The 6,376-nt window shown below is 31.8% G+C and overlaps 1 long non-coding RNA gene across 5 annotated transcripts; it reads left to right on the forward strand.

Annotated features, from left to right (window-relative positions):
* Positions 1 to 270: 270 nt before the first annotated feature.
* Positions 271 to 1,629, forward strand: LOC125202359 (uncharacterized). 5 transcript variants are annotated; one of them, XR_016134871.1, is made up of 2 exons: positions 271 to 411; positions 1,106 to 1,629. It is a non-coding gene; the product is annotated as an uncharacterized LOC125202359 (long non-coding RNA). The 5 variants fall into 5 exon arrangements; XR_016134872.1 differs by lacking the exon at positions 271 to 411 and adding an exon at positions 420 to 558; XR_016134870.1 differs by lacking the exon at positions 271 to 411 and adding an exon at positions 565 to 663.
* The last annotated feature ends 4,747 nt before the right edge of the window (positions 1,630 to 6,376 follow it).

The raw sequence follows: 6,376 nt of genomic DNA on the forward strand, positions 1-6,376 counted from the left end.
ATTAAATAGTTAATTTAAGTTTATACTTATGTCATAATGTGAATGTGTGTACACGTGTTCCTAGTGTGTAAATATATACATATTATATAGATATAATCATGGAATTTTTAAAGTACTAGTTAATAAAATATTTTGAGAAATATGAGAGGATAATTTGATTTCCTTGTTTTGAGACGTGTCATATTTATGTTTCACCTAGTATGAGTAATGCATTTTTATAGAATGCTGAGTAATCATATTAAGTCGGTTGCTGCTTTTTCTGAAAAGAAGATGGATTAATTTTTCTATTATGCCATATCCGGAAATAAAAAGAAATAAAAAGAAAGAGAAAGGTCTCTCACAGGGAATAATAGGATTGGTGAAGCATCGAGTGTCGTGGATAGAGGAGGAACAAGTGCTTTGTTAGGATTGGTATACTGAAAAGCATATTTCGAGCATGTTGCACGGATAGAATTGCTTGCATTCAATATATTATACAATCTTTCATCTTTCATTATATAAAATGACAGTTTTTGGGTGGCATTTTTGGCGGGAAAATGGAAAAGAAGAGGACAACCGGTTGTATTCTTTTGAGATGATCCATCTTTCTATGTAATGTTGCAGATGCTAATAAGGCTATAGCTACAATGAGTGTAGCTCCATCTAAAATGCCTTTTTTGTGCAGTTAAGCGGGAAAAATGAGTGTATATGGAAAAGGTTTTAGATTTATGTGTAGAGATCCAATAAGAAACCTGGCAATCTTGATTTAGGGGAAAAAAGTTGGCACGCCAACTTTCAATTTGCCCAATAACTAAAAGAGCAAAACTGAAATATTTTTCTATAAATACGAGCCAAACTTTCAAAACTCCATTAAGAAAATTCTCTCTCTAAGTTGATGTTCTCTCTTTTTTAGTTCAAGATTGGTCCTATGATGGTTTGTTTTTGAGATTGGTATTGTGAATTGGTTATTAGTAGATTGTCTCAACATTATTAAGAATTTTTTAGTTTTGATGTTTCATACTTCCTCCCTTTTTTTTACTTTCGTTAATTCTTTATTAGTTAATCTGATGTAACAAAGGATATAAATGAAGTTACATATATGAGATATTTTCATTTCTCTTTACAGTGCAGTGGTGGAGAAATGGATTGGAGAAAGCTTTGGAACAATTCTCCTGATGTCTTCACTCAAGAAAATCTGGAAAGGTTATTCAGACTGCCTCGAGTGCCAACGCACCAAGTATAAACAGACAGAGTTAAGTTGGGCATAGATTTGCTTGCCGTGGCCTGAGAGGCTCTGAAATTGAGTATTTCACTAAACGGACATCTTTTTCTCCTGTGCTCTCTCTCTCATTAAAGGGAACCTCTTGAAGTCAGAGTTAAGGTTCAGGTTTTTCAGAAATCGTTTGAGCATTTCTAAATCCACACAGGTGAAGCAGGTGGGCGACGAAACAGCTAGACAGAGTGACAGCATGGTGGCGATGCTGGCCGGATAGGCAATCATGAGGTGGCCGAAGGCGAGTTGGGCTTGGATCGAGAGACAAAGAATTATGGCCCCACTTTGTTATTGTATCAACTATTTATGCTATGTAATTTGTAAATGGTACGTATATGTTTATTTAAATTGCTAAAGGTAGTATACATCTTTAAAAATGAGTAAAGATTTGTTTAATTTTTGAGGTTTCACAAATTATCGGAATGTTTATAGTGAAGTGTTATCTGTAAAGTTGTATCTACATCAAATGCGAATTATTATCAATATTTTAAACTGCTTCCTTCATTGCATTTCCGTCAAATTAAATTTTAATATAATTATATGGTTTTACCAAGGAGAAAAATATTTTTTATATAGCTTTACAACATTAATGTTATTTCAAAATATTAAGAATTTAATTATGAAATTATATACTCCCTCCGTCCGCGATTAGGAGTTCTGGTCACTTTTGCGCACCTGTTTAATAAAAATAATAAATATTTTTAAAGTGGAGAAATGGTAAAGTAAGAGAGAAAATAATGTTGACAAGAGTCTTCTCAACATTATTCTCTCTTTTACTTTACTATATTTCCACTTAAACTATTTTTTATCATTTTTATAAAATGAGTGTGCAAAAGTGATTGAGACTCCTAATCGCGGACTGAAGGAATAGTTTTAAAGCTTAAGAATTAAAAAAAATATATAAAATTCTTATAATTAAAGTCAGTAACACAATCGTTATTTAAACATATAATGTCAAATTTTATTATATTCTTAAAACTACCTGCGGACTGAAGGAATAGTTTTAAAGCTTAAGAATTAAAAAAAATATATAAAATTCTTATAATTAAAGTCAGTAACACAATCGTTATTTAAACATATAATGTCAAATTTTATTATATTCTTAAAACTACCTACTACTCCATCCGCATTGTGGCATATTTCTTTATTAAATAGTTAAGGTACATCATTCTCTTCCCCCGTGCAATGCACGGGTGCAAATAATCTGTTTCATTATTAATGGTGATAATGTTTATTAAAATTTGTGCATGCATGCATGTTAAATTTTCCATAATTAATAATATTCGTATATTAGATGTTACAATCAACATATGCGGCCATGTTATTTTAATTTTTAATATAAATAAATTTATATTTTTAGTTATTATTTGATAAGATGTCATTTTACTTTTTAGTAGTAATAGTTTTCTAAACTCTGATCCCTTTGTTTCTAGGTTGTATTACAAAATTGTTACATTTTTTTTGGAAATTGGTTTCTTCAAACCCCCCCCCCCCCTCCCTATTAATACTATAAAAAAAAATTCTCCAGTTAATACACAAAATACATTTTCTAAAATTTGATGTCATTATTCAAGTGTGACATCTTTTATGAGACGGAGAATTATATGCATATCTGATTTTTAAAACCCGCAAAATAATATTATTTCTCATTTGCATGTGAAAACTATTTTGGCCCGTGCATAGCACGGGTGTTAACACTAGTTTACTTTTAACCCAAGGCGAGAAGAAGTAATTTTATCGCATTGATGTTTGCTTGTACATTTATAAGATGTTTCTTAAACATTTAAATGTATAAGAAACAGATAAGTCTGATTCTTCTGCATAGTAGACTGGTCGTGAACGATGTTCACAGAAGGTGATGCAGTCGGTCCTTTATAGAAGAGAAATAGAATTTCATAACCTAGATAGGCTTTTAGCTACCTATCGTGAAAGGTTGCAGTGTTAGTTCGCATGTTTCCTTACCTTAGGAAATAACCGACACTGGTGTGGTATAGCACTGAAGGATCTAACAGTTGAGATAAGTCTTTCTTGCTATTTACTGAAGACGAGGTCTCGGTGATTGTTATTTCTTCATCATTGTTGATATAACATTGAGCATACGATATTGATTATGCACTACTTTGATTTATCAAATGGTGCGAATGTTTTGCAATCCAAGAATCCTGATATCATGGGTAGTGTTTATCAATGTCTAGAGGTGCTAGTATTGTTATTGCAATGAATCGTGTGCTGGGTGAGTCCAGATTGATAATATTCTCAAGAGGTGTTCGAAAAGGTTTTATTATTCAGAAACCCGACCGGTTGGAATTTATTCCAGAATAATAACTAAAGATTTTGAACTAGACAACTCTTGGAAAAAGATATTAATTAATTAAATTCAAATAGCAGACTTAAATTAATTAATGGATATTTATATCTTAAACACGAGAAATAATAAATTAAAGAGGTAAAATCCGGATAACTCGTAATTTGGGATTGGACGGGCAGTCAATATTATTTTACTGTAGTGGCTGATAATAATATTCTGTTGGACTTATATTAAATTGGGGCTCAATTTAATTAGTAAAAGTCCAACAAGTTTGGCCCAGGTCCGACCTCCATGGATCCCTAATCTGGCTCATCATAACTCTATATATAAAGGAGATTAGGGAGAAGACAAATAAATATAATTAAAATCTCGTTCCTTTCTCTCTGAGATTGAGTGACATTTCTCAGCTCTCACGGAACTGAATATTCAGTCTTCTTCTCTAATTAAGTCCTTTTGATTCTGACAAGCTTTGTCCACCTAAAGGTCAGATTCTGAGTTCGGATACAGATTAGAAGATTCGTGGTCGAGTACGAAGATCTTTATGTGGAGAAGGCGCAAGCAATCGACGATTCTTTGGAGAATCAGATCGGTAATTCTAAACCGTAGAATTCATGAATTAGGGTTTAATTTCCTTGAGCATGAATTTATGTGCGTTCTTGAATGCAATTGATTGTTTAAAATGTGGTTAATTGATATCATAATCAGTCAAATAGATCGCAAGGAATCGACGATTCTTTGGAGAATCAGATCGGTAATTCTAAACCGTAGAATTCATGAATTAGGGTTTAATTTCCTTGAGCATGAATTTATGTGCGTTCTTGAATGCAATTGATTGTTTAACATGTGGTTAATTGATATCATAATCAGTCAAATAGATCTATTCGTATGATTTATTTGTTTATGCATGACTTCCGTTGTGCAAGGACACCAATCCCCAGCAATTGATATCAGAGCCAATTTTTGGCTCTGATTATGTGGATTAATTTCATGTTATGAATTGCTTGAATGCATGTTTAATCGCTGCGTGGACGTGCACGAATATATTGCGAAAACTAATTTCCACCAAAATTGCGTTTATCTTTGTTCGTGAATATTGGAGGCGTATGTTTCGTGTAATCTGTTTCCAAAATATGTGACCAATTTGTCATGATTCATTCTTGGAATCTTTGCGTGATGTTTAATCATGTACTTTATGTGATTCCTTAAAGTGATTAATTGGGAATTTATTTATTCGTACAATGATTACAAGGAGTCCAAAATCAAGGAGTTGTGATCACGTCTGATCACGAGAATATTGTTTCAACAATAAAAATGTGTTCTTGGAGTCACCGTGAGCGCTGCTGCAAAACGTGTATATGCGTTAGAAGCAACACCGTGAGGGTGGCTGCGCAGCAGCGGCGGCGACCTGAGGGCAGTCTGCATTGAAGCAGACTGGAGATCCTCGTGAGTCCACATGCAGCAGCGGCGATTGGACAGCAAACGTAGAGCAGTGAGCGCCGGAGACGATGCTGAGGCTGACAGCAGCAGTGCGAGTGGGAGCCCTTCGTTGGCAGTTCCCGGACTCGAAAGACGGTCGACGGAGGTGAGAGCAGGCTGTTTTGACCGCGGCGACGCTCGCGCGGGTCTTCGTCCCGTGACTTCAGATTTCCAAATTTAGTTTGGATTTCCCTAATGCCTAATCCTAAGAACTAACTTTGGGGAAATATTCAAAATTAGATAGGATTTTCATAGATATAATTTATAATAAGTATTTGAATAATAATTGGATTATCTATAAAATATAATTTTTAACTAAATTATGGATTGATGGGATTTTTATCCTTATATTATGGATTTAGATAGATTAAATTCTATCTAGATAAATCCTAGATAAATTCGGATGATAATAGTTATTTTTTTTTATTTTGTCTTATGGATTTATATAGATTAATTCTATGTAAATAAATCCAAGATAGACTAGATAAATAATTAATTAAATTTGGATTTTATCCTTATTTTATGGATTTAGATATATTTAGTTATATCTAGAGAAATCCTAGATGAATTTGGATAATGATAATTAAATTTATTGTCTTATGAATTTATACAGATTTAATTCTATGTGACTAAATCCTAGATAGACTAGATAAATTTTAAGTATGTTTATCCATATCTTGTAGATATTGATAGATTTATATCTATCTAGAATATATCTTAGTAGATTTGGATAATTAAAATCCATGTTTATCTTTATCTTGTAGATATTTATAGAATTAATTTTATTTAGAAAATATCCTAGTAGATTTAGATAATTAAATTTATCTCTATCCTATAGATATTAATAGATTTGAATCTATTTAGAAAATATCTTAGTAGATTGAGATAATTATTAATCCGGAAATGGTATTATCTTTTGGGTTTAGGATAGATTTAATTCTATCTAGTTAAATCCTGGTTGAATTAATTAATATTAATTCTAGTTTGGATATAAATAGATTTATTTCTATTTAGAAAATATCCTAGATAAATTTGGATAAAGATAATACAAGATAATCCTTATCTAATGGATTTTTGATAAAATTAATTTTATCTAGAATAAATCCTAATAGATATGATATATTCTAGTTTCTTATTCTAAATAATCTAAGATTTTTGTTAATCTTGGAATGACAGGATTTTATCTTTATCTTATGGATTTGGAGAAATTTTTTTATCCGGAAATATCCTCGTATGATTTAGATAATGATAATCCAAGGTCAGTCTTATCTTGAGTTTTAGGATTTGATTTTATCCATGTAAAATCTGGAATAATCCTAAGAGGATTTAGATATATTAAA

Source organism: Salvia hispanica, chromosome 2, assembly GCF_029641045.1.
Source record: "Salvia hispanica isolate PSC_SH4W2 chromosome 2, Shi_PSC_v1, whole genome shotgun sequence".
NCBI lineage: Eukaryota > Viridiplantae > Streptophyta > Magnoliopsida > Lamiales > Lamiaceae > Salvia > Salvia hispanica.